At 45.4% G+C, this 15,413-nt stretch overlaps 1 protein-coding gene and 1 pseudogene across 2 annotated transcripts in view; both read left to right on the top strand.

Annotated features, from left to right (window-relative positions):
- Nucleotides 1-15,413, top strand: part of SEC62 (SEC62 preprotein translocation factor) — a 175,341-nt gene that overhangs the window by 102,028 nt on the left and 57,900 nt on the right. The window lies entirely within an intron of this gene.
- Nucleotides 9,361-11,072, top strand: LOC147683919 (uncharacterized; annotated as a pseudogene).

Here is a 15,413-nt window from a genome sequence, read left to right as displayed (position 1 = left end):
CAAAGAAGTTTCCAGGCCAATTGTATGTCCATGGCTTAGAGCCGTTTGTCAGCTTCACTGTGTTCGGTGCTTATGCCCTCTTCCGTTGGCTTCTGCCTTTTTGCAGGTTTATTTGACCACCTGGTCGGTTCTGTCCTGGCCTGAAGCAATGCACTGTATCTCCTAAGGCCTAGCCAGCTTTTACGTCATTGGTGTCGATGGTGCCAGTGCAGGGCCATACCAGGCCCCTCACAATTTGGCTGTCCTGCCTGCCAGAATAAAGCTGAGCTTTGGGGACTCCTCCTGGTGATGTATTCTCGCATCTCAAGTTTTTGAATTCTGTCCTCACATTTCTGTATCCTCAATTTCATCCTGTATGGCTTTAGGGAGAGTGTGTGAGGTTATGGATGATGTAAAGGAGGTGTTTTTCACCTTTTCTTTTTCAGAGTTAGTTTATTATTGGTCTTTTAATGCCGCCAGTGGCTGGTAGTCAGAAGCTCAAGTCGAACTTGAATGAGCTTCAGGTCTTCTATTGGATGACATTTCTTCTTTGCATGACATTCTGTGCAAGTTTGTAGAGGTCTTGTATTGTCTGCTACCCCTGACAGCTGTCAAGACAATTTTGTTACCTGAGGTTCTCCAGATTACACCTTCCTCTTTTTGCTGCTCTTAAACTTGGCACTGACTGAGCCATTACATATATTTATAGTTAGCCATTCACTACAGTGGTCTGCGGCCTGACTTCGCTGTTACTGCTGATCACCCTGGAATCTGTCTTCTAATCTGAAGCCTGAATATGGTATATGGCGATTCCCATTAGGTCACAGGTTGCTATCATCTCTCCACTTTGGTCTTAATCTGGTCCATCTAATGTGAGATGTCAGTGGCTTGATGCAATGGTAAAGAACACGCTCTCAATTGTTGCAGTGGCTTCATGCTTTTCTAATGCTACTCATCTGTTGGCCTGCTCCAACCGTGATCTTTGGGAGATAGCAGTGATAGTTACTTTGCTTCCAGATCTTGAACAGCTTCTTAGGTCTGGTCTCAACACAGTGTGCTCGGTAACCGCATCCATGATCCATGGATTACTCTGTGTCTCAATACTCTAGTGCTTGCTAGATTCCCTCCAGGTTTCCCCAGGCTGTTGCAGACTTGTGGGACTCCCATCGGAGCGGAGACTGAGCAGGTCCTGGGGAGGTGCGGACTGGAGCGTACTCATTTGGATCGTGAGCAGCTGGTTTAATTTGTATAGAGATTACAGTGGTTGTACAGGCATCCTAATGGCTGTTCAGGGCTTCTGAAGCTTTATTGCTGTTCACCACCACCCGTCTGTGTTCCTTTGTGCTAAAGGGGATCTGGTTTGCTTTAGGAGTTTTATTTTGATTATAGAGATGCACTACCCTCTGTTCTGCTTTCTGCTAACAATTTATTGTGAATTCAAAATTTAACCTAAAATTGTTCAGCGTGCTGCAAGGGTGACACGTTTGTCCTCACCGTGTCTAAAACATGAACCTCCCTACCTCGAGACCATAGGTCCCGACCCCTGCGCACAATTGCCAATGGGATTTACCCAACTGTCATTAACATTATATACTCATTAATACAGAATGATTTACTTCACGTTTGAACATTTATTTCGACACCATAAATATTCACTTGTTATACTTAATATTAAATCATGAAACACAAATTAAATGCAATACATGTCATGAAATCATTTGTTCATCAAAACTTAATTTCTGACAATTTCTTCTGTGTTTTCTTCAAGATGCTCTATGCATTTCGGGTCTCACAGGACCCTTCATCCGGAGCAAGTGCCATCTATAAAAACAATATTACACAGCAATGAGCATTGTATAGCAACTGGAGAAAACAGTGTATCCATTTTATTAAAAGAGCAACATGCTTCCTTGTGATGTGTATTGTGACTGAATCAAAGTGTGCTAACCCGTGAATCTACCCTTCACCTCAGTGCTCAGGACTAAATCATATTTATAATGCCAGCTTACTTGATGCATCCTAAGAGACACACTTGATACCTGGAAAATGGAGAACCATTTGTGGCTGGATTTTTGGCAATTTTCTTTGCCTAATACAGTTGGGGCAATGCCCTGGGTTTGGTGGAGTCCCTTCCATGGATCCTGTAAGCTTTGGCTGGTATATTATCACCTATCTTGACTTCTTCCTTCTCATTGGTCATTTCTGTGATATTTAGCTCTGCCCTTTTATGGGTATATCTCTTTCCTCGTGTCCTTTGGGTTGGCCTTGTCTGGGCTAATCTTCTGACTTACGGGTCTTGTGTACTTCCTCCATGGTCTCCTGTTTTCGGTGGGTGAGAACTGCCTCTGGCTCGGCGATTCTATTGTTAGTCAGTGGTTTGCACCTCTGATTTTTTTGTGTGCCCTACCGCTGAATGTAGTAGTAGAATGTGCCATTCAAATACCAATTGGGCTGTAGCATGCTGCTTACTATTTTGAACTTCCTCACTGCATTTCCAGTATCTTTTGTCTGATGGTCTTTAGTTTAATATAGACAGTTGGGTTTTCTCTGTCAGATTTTTAAGTGATTCTACCCAAAGGCCATTGCAGTGTATTGTGGAACATTACGACAGGCAGTATTGAGTTCTATACCTGGTTCTGCAGGACTTTTTATGAGACTTTGGCTTACTTCTATTGCCGTTCTTGGTTCATGTCTTCAGACTAGGGGCAGGTGACCACTTATGGTTTTGTGCCTTGTGTGTCAACCAATTCTCCTCCTGGTGGGTGGTGTTCTGTGTACAAGGTTTACTCTCTTCCTGTTATGGCCCAGGAGGGTACTGCTGCTGGCTTGTGTCAGAGTGCCAATGTTTGCTGGTTCCTTTATTCTCGTTTGTTCTACCTGTGCTGTTACCTTTTTCTCTAGAATGGGATCTGGGTTAGGACTGCATCACATTTTTATATGGGCAGATGAATGGCATCTGCCTGATTGCTCTTGTGTCTACTCTCTTTCCTATGGATGACCATCCATGGTGCTTTGACTCTCACCAGTTCCTGTTTCTTTCTGTTTGTTGATCGTTGTTGATCTTTTCTGCTGTTCTTTGAGAATATCATTTTGAATGTAGTGCATTCCACTTCACCTTTTCTGTAGTCATTTTAAACCGTCATTGGCAGGGGTTTCTCTTTTTCTGCTTCCAACAGTTGGTTGATTTGCGCTGGTATTACAGGCAGTGCCTACATGTCATGATGTACTTCGTTTCACCAGCTTCTGCTGGGTAGTTCAGTTTACGGTACCAAACTCTTTTACCTGGCAATTCTGTGGGGTCTTTCTTTTTTGGTTGTTCTTGTTTTTACAGTTTTATATCCCTTTGCTCTTAAAGTGTTGGTAGTTTTTCGGTCGAGGACCGGAAATGCTGGCTTGCCAGCTTCCGGGAGGAGATCGTATGTTGTGTAGTAGACAGTTTAGTCCCGCCTCTCAGCTCCGTTCGCTTCCATTGGCTGGCTTCCTAAACAGAGGCCAGCCATTGGAAGAGAAGTGAGTCACTCCAAACAAGCCCCGTCTTTTTCTGATTCGGGGGTGTAAGTTTTGCTGTTCTTTAGCTCGTGACGTCGTCTGTCACTCAGGACAGCAAAACACGCCCCCGAATTCGAAAAATCCAGGAAGCTTGAGGCTGCCATTTCTGCCCGACCGCCAGACGAGACAGACCCTCCGTTGTCCCGATGCTGCATCCTGCCTCGGTTTCCTTCTTTCCGCCTTTCCTCTCTCAGCATCCTCCTCTCCCTGCGCTCTTTCCTCCGCCGGACCCACATCCCTTCCTCCGCTTATGCCCACCCAGACCAGTCCCGCAGAGCTGCGCCTCTCCAGGCACGAGAGACCCTTTAGCACAGCCCGTGACCCGTGTGGGTCAAGGCGCTCTTTGTGCAGTGGCTCCGTGAACCGGCTCTTCAGCCGTGTCTTTTTCCTGCCCCCCGCTGGAAGTGGAGTCCGGGGAGCAAGCACTGTTCAGTGACAGTCCGGTCACTTGCATGCAGCGGTCTAACTGGGGTTCCGAAAACACATTCCAGGTAAGGGGACTGGGGCTGTGATTTGAGACATCGCGCCCAAAGGAAAGATCCGCTTGTATGAGACACCAGACTGCCTTGTGAGGGAGCGCCCCCCCCCCTTTCCTCTGCCCGCAGCTCTCCTTAGTCACGCCTCGCCCCCCTTCCCTCTGCCCGCAGCCCTCCTCCGTCCCGCTCTCGTTTAGGACTTATTATTTCTGCCTCACAATGTCATCGTTGCTGTTTCGCCACTTGCTTTGCCATCCCCTCGCTCTTCTCCTGTGTTGTTGCTCGCCTTTTATTGACCCGTCCCCCACGTCGTCGCTCAGCAGTTGTTGTTCGTTCCCTGTCCTCCTCCCACATAGTTGCTTGCTTGTTTTAATTGCCCCGTCCCTACTGTAGCAAAGCTTGACCTTCCTGGCTGGATTAACTGAGCATGATTTTATTTAAGGCAGTCCGTGAAAGATTCAAACAAGAACAACCAGATGCACTTTTGATTTTTTCCCACTAATCGCTTTACTGCTGCCCTTACTATAAGGTGCTGTTTAGGATTCTCTGCATTTTTAAAAGAGCTGTGTGGAAAGTAAAAACGATATCTCTCTTTGGCACATCTCAAACATAACAAGAAGATCAATCCCATTCCTGTATAAAGCCTGCTAGCTGGTAACACACATGCACTGCCTCCATGCAATAAAAGAAACCAACAACATTGCTACCTCATAAATTTCACAAGTACCTTAAGAAGAAGAGATAGAAGGGCCATATTCGACTGAAGGATAAAACGTCTAAGATTAGTTGTGCAGATGCCAACAGCACATATGGAAACTTCATATACATGTTTTGCCCCCATACAGCATAGTGTGAGGTTCCCACCACAACCCGTTACATTTACAGGCAGAAAACGGACTAAAGCAGGGCCACTTCATCCGATAACATCCTAAATGATGAGACGTTCAGAGCGAGCGTTGCGAGGGCTTGAACAACATTTCAAACAAGGGGTTCATTTCCAGCTTTTCAAGCCCCTGGCTACAAAGGGTTAGAACAATTTTATTTCTGGGCAAAATTGAAGGTTAGGTCCACATAATCGAGCGTAATTTCTAGGATAAAGAAGAACCTGGATTATTTTTTCACTCAATTTTACAACTCATTTTTTTTTTTCATGTATGCATGTTTTTACTTCTTTGGTTATTAGTTAGGGATTTGTCATGCTCAAACGTTTTGCGAGCACAAAAATCTACTAAACCTTCGAGTTTTACAGCAATGGTATGACTGAAAAGCCAGAAGCTGGCAGCAGTGACTGGGGATTGGAAAACACTAAAACTGTGGTAAAGCCAATAGGTCTCAACTAAGCGAGAGTTATTGACTTTGTCAAAGTTTTGTTTAGCCATGTTGTACAGCGGTGCACCTGCTGTGCACCATGACTGAAGGTAAAGGAAAAGAAAGTGCTGTGGTGCAACCAGCGCTAACTGCCTCATACTAATTGTTTTACTGATGTAAGAAGGCTCTCACCCCTTCACTAAGCGAAGCTAGATTTTTTTTTTTTAATTCATGTACTATTTACTGTAAAATTATGCAAAGTATTACCTAATGCCTACATAACTTTACAATTCTGGGTTCAAAACATTAAACGCCTCTTAGATTACAGATTAATACTTCAGTAGGCATATAATGAGCTATTAGTCACTTTGTAATTTGCGTGTGAATAGTTTTCAAAATGTGCTGACGGGTCACCTTCGCATTCGACTTTTATACAGCTGCACCAAGCAACCTAGAAGTCAAGCATATATGGACTGGAATTATTTGGAAAATACAATTGATTGTCAGAGGTAACCATCTATTTCAGAGAAAATACTTCTTGTGAAACATAATAAATCGATGTTTGTTTCATTTTATATTGCTCTTCTGGTCTTTACAAGTTGTGTAAATAATTGGTGTTCGTATCACCAAATATGATGGTACCAATTTAGTAAACTGGGAAGGAGTTGGCCCTTCGGAAATTGAACTCCTGATTTACAGATCACAGAATATAACGGCGATGAGCATTTAATTCAGAGACCAACAAAATAATATGTAAACTACATCATAGCATATTCCTGTGTAAACAGCAGAGTAGTACAAAATGATTGAGCCACTATCTTCGAAATTTAGTGAGGGGCCACCAAAATTTCATTTAGCGTAGTTGCTTCACCTGTACACAAGTCTTGAGCCAAGTGTGGGGCCTCTGATTGGTGGGCACTGCTTGTGTTATTGTAGGCACTGCTTGTGTTATGCTCATGTTTGTAAGGTTAAGTAGGTCCAGTTCGAAGTATTTAAATTTTTTGAGAAGCATTACCTGAAACTTGAGGACATGTTAACTCCTCATGGACATTAATTCTACAAATAGTGTAATCTTTTTCAGCAATTTCTCACAAATACTGCATCATTTAAATGCTGTATGGGCCAAAATCATAGAATCGATGATTGCAGCATAGCCTTCAAGGTGTGTTTCCAACCCCAAACTGAACGTCGAACAATTTTAGTAGCATCTTGATCTGGCATGGCATTTTCAGCTCTACATAGCACTCAGTCCTATGCAAATTTAAGTCATTGATTTACATGGTACAAGATCAGTGTAAACCCTAGGGATCTGGCATCGGTGGTAGTTTTTATCCTTTAAGCTCCTTAGTCACAAGTCAGTCTCGGGACTAGGGCTACTGTTAGGGCTGTTTGGTAAAGTTCAAAGTTTGGATACAGGTTTGTTATAAGAATACACACTTTGAAATGCCATGTCCCTTTACATACTAGATACAGGCATAATTTATATATTTGGTCACAATTATATACACGTTCCTCTATACACAAAATGAAACCGTAATTGTAACAGTCCTGCACCCTGTAGAACTTCCAAAGCGGATTGCCGCATTTAAACCACAGAAAAACTGCTTTTCTATCAACACCAGTTTTAGAGGATAATATTTATTACCTATGGTCGCTGCACCCCGGCTCAGCCAGCACTGTATTATGGTTCTACACAGGGACCTCTAGTAACATACTGCGATTCTGCACCCTATTCACATTGCGCAGGAGCCTGGCTCTGTATATGCGAAAGCTGGGAATGATCAGCTGCTGAGCACACAAGTGGCTATTGTCTCTTACTAGCTATCGAGGCTTAGGCTTGATTAAGCGTTGTTACGAGTGCTTCTTCGAAAACACAGGGTGTCTCTTTCACACGATTTAAAGCCAGCAATTAAGCCACGATATAACGTGCCGTATGTCAGTCGTTTTAAAGCGTTACAAATGTGCAAGCACTATGCATACAACTAGGCTACGGGTGCATCAGGTAACAACAACATAACATCGCATGCTTTAAAAGTAGCAAACTAAAGTGCACTTAACCTACGCCCAATGTTACGTATTTAGAAATGATTATGCGGGATACTACTACTACAAAGCACTGCAATAGTCTGCACTATTTTGCCTAATGGAACTGACTGCTACACTGCACATTTGTCAACGCAGCGCTAGAGCACGGCTCTACATGGACCTCTAGTCACAGACTGCGACACTGCACCCCGGTTCAGCCAGCGCTAGAGAACGGCTCTAGAGGGACTTCTAGTAACAGACTGCGATTGTGTGGTTGTGTGTGTGGCTCTGTGTGGATAGCTTTTTTTTTGTAGGTGGCTCTATGTGTGGGTGGCTCTGTGTGAGGCTGGATCTTTGTGTGTGGGTGGCTCTATGTGAATGACTGTGTGGGTGGCTCTGTATGTGTGTGTGTGAGGCTCTGTGGGTGTAAATGCAATAGGTCATGCATAGGCGAGCAATTAAGCTATTGGCGTTGTAAATAACAATGCCATTGATTTAACGATTAAGCTATTGGCAATGTAAATGACAATGCTATTTATTTATGATTTAAAAAAAAAATTCATGAGCAATGCCAATAGCTCTACCTTTAATAATGCCGAGACCATTGCATTGTAGTTTTTTTCTCTGGTTATTGAGTGGCTTGGGCACTGTGATTATGTTTGATTTCTTCCACTGTTAAGCCAAAAAAAAAAACCTTGTACACTCTCCTCCCCAGCTTGGTATTCTTCATATCTGGAGGTAGGGTTTGTTCTCCAGTATTAGGGGTGTCTTTCATAGATTCACATGCCTGAATCATTCCCCGTCGTCGGAGTGGGAGTCCCACGGTACATAAAAAAGCAATAATATGCCATAATACATATAGCAAATATCAGAAGTACCCAACCAGGAAGTAAAGTAGCACCAGCTACAGTAGAAAAAACCTTCACAATCGTGCCTATCCTAGTCATTATGTATTAGTCCAAACTGCAGCCAATCAGGCGACAGCACCCACCAGAATGTTCTCCCCAGAGGCTCAGGCTCTCATATTTTCTACCGCACGTCGTGTGAAGGGAGTCTCCCTGAGCTCTGCTCAGTTTTCTTCAAGATTAGTTAGTTTCTTCAAGTTTTTTCAGATGTCTACTTCTAAGTCCCTGTTCAGGGCCTGTGATTCTTGTGGGAAGCAAAGGCTATTCAAAGAAGATCCCCACAAAAAATGTTTATATTGCCTTTATCCTGACCATAAGGCAAAGGAGTGCAAGATCTGCCGGACCTTCCCCCCTAAGACCATCAGGGACAGAGAAGGACGACTGCTGTTGTGGCTTAACAGACTCGAGGACAAGGAGGACCCTTTGTCTGAGGTAGGAAGCATTGCCTCTGGTTCTTCACTAAGTTCTATTAAGAGGAAGGCTGAAACTGAAGTTTCATCTCCAAGGGCGAAGGTGACAAAGAAGGCCCAATCTTCTCTGGATACTTCTGGGCCTAGTGATTCAAAAAAGACTCTTCCACCTGTTAAGATGGATAGTACGCCCTCTAAGAAGTCTGGGAAATCTGCAGTTCCCAAGAAATCTTCAAAGTCTGTGCCTCCTCAGTTGCCACCTTTGACAATTTCAACGTCAAAAAAGGATTGTGTTTCCTCTCATATGGCCACGTCTACCACCTGCACTATGACTTTCTCCTCACCGAAGCCGGCTCTAGTGATGTCGTCGGCCTCATCGCCTACGCTGGTTCATGTGCAGATCAGGCCTATCTCGTTGTCGACTATAGTCCCGTCGACGACGGCTAAGGTACCGTCGACGAGCTCCTCGTCTACGAATCTGATGTCGACGGTTGGCTCCCCGTCGACGAAGAAAATGTTGCCGTCGACGAAGCTCTCGCCGACGACGTTAGTCGACGATAAAATCCTCGTCGACTGAAATCCACGTCGACAAAGCTTCCGTCGACTACCTCGACGACGTCCCCGTCGACGACCTCGTCGACGAAGAAATCCTCGTCGACGATGAAATCCACGTCGACGAAGCTACCGTCGACGACGTCCTCGTCGACGATGGTACTGTCGACGAGACAAACAATTCAGCAGCAAAAGGCAGGTTCGTCGGCGACGGAGGAGATCCCATCGACGCCACCACTGTCAAGCTGCACTACCTTACAAGTCTGGTCAGCACAGTCATCGGGGATACCGTTACCATCACCTGCAACTACAGCTACGCTGTTGAAGAAAAGGGCTACTAATGAGGCGATTCCTTCTACGCTAGTAGTGCCAGAGAAACATTTGGATTCGGATGAGGAAGGATCCTATGAAGATGAAAACTTTGGAGCAGCCAGAAGTCAGTCTGACCTCCAAATTAAGATTCAAGATGATATGGAGGAAGAAATGCTTGAAACGGAGCCTTTGTCACATGAGGACAGGCCTGCTCCCGGCATGCAAATGCCTGAGGAATTATTTCGAAATCTACAGTACATGCTCAGCTACTACTATAGGCGTTTCCCGCCTTCAGAGTCAGGTGACTGTCAAGTATCTACGCCAAGACCTAAAATAGCGACGCCGCTTTCAAAGCAGGCACAGCCAATTGTTTCTGTGACGTTGAAAGAAGGACGTCCAGCAGAGTCTGCGTCACAAGTCACAGCTCCTCAAACAGGAGATGAAGAATACTCAGATCATGAGGAGCAAGAGGAAGGAGAATTAGACAATAGGTCAGAATCGTCGGAGTATGAGGATTTCAATGCAAACACGCCCTCTCTGGCAGAACCTACTACATCAGAGTCACCTCCTGTGGACATTGCCTCATTCCACAAGATCATGGATAGAGCAACAAAGAGGTTCATGATAACTATGGAGTCAAAACAAGAAGACTGCTTCTTGTATGACTTCAAGTCTACGCCACAAAAACAGAGTTGGACCATTCCAATCATAGAATTCATTTGGAAGGAAGGACTGAAGATCACGTCCAAGCCGAATTCTTTGCCTGCAGTGCTCCCGAGAGTGGATAAAAAATATAGGGCGCCAAATTCATCTCCAGCGTGCCTCATTGGACAAGCGAAAGCAGACTCTGTGGTAGCGCAGGCAGCGCAAAAGAGGTCTTCTAACCCAACATCTCAGGTCTCTGTTCCGCCAGACAAAGACGGGAGACGTCTAGATTCTATCGGGAAAAAAGTTTCCACAATTGCAGCTACAACTATTAGAGCAGCTAACTCTCTAGCCATATTAGGGAGATACGATAGGCAGATGTGGTCGGACATCTCGCCGTATGTGGACAAACTCCCCGAGCCAGATCGAGCTGAAGCAAAGAAGATCCTTCAGGAAGGAGAGTGCGTCTCGTCTGAGATGATTGATGCTGCAGTGGACGTTGCTGCCACAGGTTTTCGTCAGCTAGCGGGTGCAGCTGTTCTCAGGAGGCAAGGATGGTTGAAGGCAACATCCTTTCGGCAGGAGGTCCAAACAAGAATTATAGATATGGCATTTGATGGAGAGTATTGATTTGGAAAGCATGTTGACGATGCTCTGGAAGCCATCAAGAAGGATACTGAGACAGCACGTTCGCTGGGCACTTTACAATACAGGAAGTCTTCCTTTCGTGGAGCAAGAGGAAGAGGGAATTTCTCTAATAGAGGAGGCTATAACCAACAGCGCTCCTATACTTCCGCCCAGGGAAGCAAAGATACCAGCCATATCGTCAACAGACTTACGGACAGAGAAAAGGAAATTTCTCTCCGTCTCGAGGAAAATCCAACTATCGCGGAAGAGACAATAAGAAGTGAGAAACGCATCCTGCCGCCACTTTGTCCCAACCCGAACCAAATTGGAGGAAAAATATCCCAAAATTACTTAAATTGGTCCAAAATTACTACAGACAAGTGGGTTCTGGATGTGGTAGCCGCCAGAGGTCACATTTTGGAATTCGTAAAAACTCCTCCAAACCCCCCCCCCCCCCAAGAGGACCGCCTCCAGCACATCTCAAGGAGCTGTTTGCCCAGATCAACACTATGATTCGGATGGGAGCAATAGAAAGGGTACCTCATCAGAAAGGAAAAGGCTTCTATTAAAGATTTTTCCTTATTCGCAAGAAGTCGGGGGAATGGCGACCCATCCTCGACCTGCGTGCCCTAAACAAATTCTTCAAAAAACTATCATTCAGGATGCTGACACTTCAAGAAATCCTCCAATTTCTTTCGGCGGGAGAGTATATGGCAACACTCGACCTTCAGGATGCTTACTTCCATGTTCCAATTTTTCCCATGGCACCGGAAGTTTCTAAGGTTCGGAGTGGCTGGCAGGGACTTCCAGTTCAAAGTTCTTCCCTTTGGACTGCGCTCAGCCCCCAGAGTGTTCACGAAGATACTGGCCCCGGTGGCAGCCCACCTTCGATTGCAGTCAATACAGATATATCCATATCTAGACGATTGCCTTATCAAGGCCAGTTCTTTCGACATGGTAAAAACTCACATTCAAAGAACTCTGTCACTGATGCAAAGCCTGGATTTCTCAGTGAACTTCGAGAAATCACACCTAACGCCAGCAAGGAGAAAGACCTTCTTGGGAGCGACACTGGACACCAAGCTCGCCCAAGTATTTATCTCAAAGGCAGGAAAAGATACAACGGTTGGCTGCGGCACTGTTGTTAAAAAGGTGCGTTTCAGTGCGCATGTTCAAGTCCTTTCTCGGGATGATTTCTTCCTGTATTCTTCTCACCCCCAAATGTCGTCTTCGGATGATGCCTTTGCAAGAGGAGCTCAGTCGCCATTGGTTACAGGTGTCTGGATCCTTCGAGGATATGATACAAATAACACCTCGAATGCGAGAAGCGATTCAATGGTGGAGTCAAGGTTGCAACATACAAGTGGGATGCTCTTTCCTCACGGAAGTGCCCAGGTTCATAGTGACGACAGACGCTTCAATGACAGGATGGGGGGCACACCTCCAAAGCCTGACGGTCAGCGGAAAATGGAACAAAATCCAAATGAGATGGCACATAAACAGGCTAGAATTGCACGCCATTTTTCTAGCCCTGAAGTCCTTTCAGGCGACCCTAGAAGGCGCCACAGTCTTGATTCGGACAGACAACACCACCTGCATGCATTATCTAAACAAGCAGAGAGGCACAAGATCAGCGCGGCTGTCGCAACAGGCTCAAGAGATTTGGAGTTGGGCCCTGACTCACAATATCAGTCTGTCAGCTGTCCATGTCCCGGGAATCGCGAATGTGTTAGCGGACTCTCTCAGCAGGTCCACAGGCTGCACTCACGAGTGGGAACTACATCAACCATCTCTAGACCGCATCTTTCAGACTTGGGGGCATCCGGATCTGGACTTGTTTGCGACGCACCAGACCCGGAAATGCCCATACTTTGCAAGCTGGGTTCCCCACAAGGACTCGTGCGGGAATGCCCTTTCGATGAATTGGAATCAAGTATTCGCTTACGCTTTTCCACCGCTACCTCTGATTCCGAAAGTCATCAAGAAGATGAAGAAGCAGCCATGCCGGTTGATACTGATTGCTCCACGATGGCCCCGGCAATACTGGTTCACCGAGCTACTCCTTCTCTCGGAATGCAGCCCTATCCAACTTCCTCGCATTCCGAATCTTCTCTCCACCCAGAAGGGCAGGGTGTACCATCCGGACCCGAACTCGCTGAAATTGTCAGCTTGGCTCCTCAGCACATGGAATTTGCACACTTAAACATTCCACAGGATTGCCAGGAGGTACTGGCGAAAGCCAGAGCTCCGTCTACGATCAAGACCTACAAGTTTAAATGGAGGCGTTTCTGTGCATGGTGCCAGTCTAATGGTCTTCATCCCATTCATGCCAAACCAGAGAAAATTCTTCCCTTCTCTTTGCACTTGGCCAGATTGGGTTTGGCGCATTCTACTCTTAAGGTCTTCCTGGCTGCCATTTCTAGATTTCGACAAGATGGATCAAATTCTTTGTTTTCCGTGCGGATCATACAGCAATTTTTCAAAGGATTGTTTCGTATGTTTCCGCCTGTGCGGAAACCTCCATCTACATGGCATCTGAATGTCGTACTGACTCAGCTCATGCGTCACCCTTTTGAGCCGATCCATAAGGTGGACCTGAAATTTTTAACATGGAAAGTATCATTGTTACTAGCCTTAACATCTGCTAGAAGGGTTGGCGATATTCAGGCATTTACATCTAGATCGCCTTTCATCCAATTCACCACGGATTCGGTAGTACTACGTACTAATCCAACGTACATGCCAAAAGTGCCTTTGGATTTTCATCTGAATGAGCCGGTTGTCCTCAAGACATTCTTTCCAACCCCACAGTCGCCGGCTGAACGAGCACTGCATATGTTGTATATTAGAAGATGTCTCAAGTTTTACCTATCAAGAACCTCTGCCATCCGCAAGACAGACCAACTGTTCGTGGCTTATGGGTGGCAGCGCCAGGGCTGTGCAGTTTCAAAACAGACCATTGCTAGATGGGTCTCCTCTACAATTGGACTTTGTCATCAGCAGGCTGGTAGACCCTTACAGGCCTTGCCAAGAGCACATTCTACAAGGGCGGTTAGCTCTTCCACTGCCCTTTTTGCTGGTGTGCCTCTTCGACAGATCTGCAGAGCTGCTACATGGTCTAGCAGACACACCTTTACTAGGCACTACTGTCTAGATTCAGCAGACGACGCAGATGCTTCGGTTGGAAGAGCAGTGCTGCGCAATCTTTTCAAATAAGGTGAGCCTCTGTTTCCACCTCCTCCTCTATGCTCTTTAGACGTTATTCAGATATTGATGATTATTGTTATACATGTATACTGTGTATATATATATATATATATATATATATATATATATATATATATTGATACTCTGACGTCTACGATCGTTATGCTAGGAGTACTGCTTACTATTCTGATTCAGGCATGAGAATCTATGAAAGGCAACCCTAATACTGGAGAAGAACAATAGTTACTTACCTGTAAACAGGTGGTTCTCCAGTATTGGTGTCTTTCATAGATTCACATGCAACCCGCCCGCCCCACCATCAGAGACTCACTCAGGCATTATGGGGTTTCACTCCTGTGCGAGAAAATATGAGAGCCTGAGCCTCTGGGGAGAACATTCTGGTGGGTGCTGTCGCCTGATTGGCTGCAGTTTGGACTAATACATAATGACTAGGATAGGCACGATTGTGAAGGTTTTTTCTACTGTAGCTGGTGCTACTTTACTTCCTGGTTGGGTACTTCTGATATTTGCTATATGTATTATGGCATATTATTGCTTTTTTATGTACCGTGGGACTCCCACTCCGACGACGGGGAATGATTCAGGCATGTGAATCTATGAAAGACACCAATACTGGAGAACCACCTGTTTACAGGTAAGTAACTATTGTTCTTATGGTCCTTTTTCTCTGTCCTTGCCACTTTTTTGGCTGGGATCACTGAGGCCTGGAATGCAAACCTTTTCCTCCCCTCCATATTTAGGTTGAGCCTGGGCAGCGCATGCTTCTCTGCGAGGTATGCTGTATTCGGTATATGGGCTATTAGAGATTTTGGACGCTCCCACCACTTTTGGTTGCTTAGTGGGCCTGCTTTTATAAATTCCCTTTCACTGGTTGGTTAATTTTGTGCATCTGTCCAGCCATTCAGTGCTTGGTTACCTCCCAGCGGACATTGCCAATTGATTCTTTTGGTTGGCAAGCTCAGGCCATCTCTTGACTCCTCGCTTGCACACCCTCCCCCGTCATAGCCACTAGCATAAAACTGTTGATGGGGTAACTGTTCTAACAGCACTGTCTGTTGATCATTGACAGCTATAAGTTTATATTAGGGTTTTTTGTGAACTATAAGAAATCATGGGAATTACTTCTCTTGAAGTATAGGATACCATATGCTCAGCTCCCCCATTCCAAAACGGGTACTCTGTTTCTTTTTTGTAGTATCTTTCTTCTTTGTATCAGGCCCTTAGGAAATGCCTGCGTCATTCACTGCGCTATGCCTTGGATTATCAAACCATGACCCGACCCTTCACTGGAAAGCAACTACCCATGCTGGCTTGGGAGGGCGTTTGCAACAAAAGCCGCCTCTTCTCCCTGCTTAGCGGGCTGCGGCACTTCGGATGGATGGGGTCCCGCAGAGGAG

The sequence above is a fragment of the Lissotriton vulgaris genome, chromosome 11 (genome assembly GCF_964263255.1).
Source record: "Lissotriton vulgaris chromosome 11, aLisVul1.2, whole genome shotgun sequence".
Lineage (NCBI taxonomy): Eukaryota > Metazoa > Chordata > Amphibia > Caudata > Salamandridae > Lissotriton > Lissotriton vulgaris.
The sequence above is the reverse complement of the archived record's forward strand: the minus strand, read 5'-3'. Positions and strand labels throughout refer to the sequence as shown.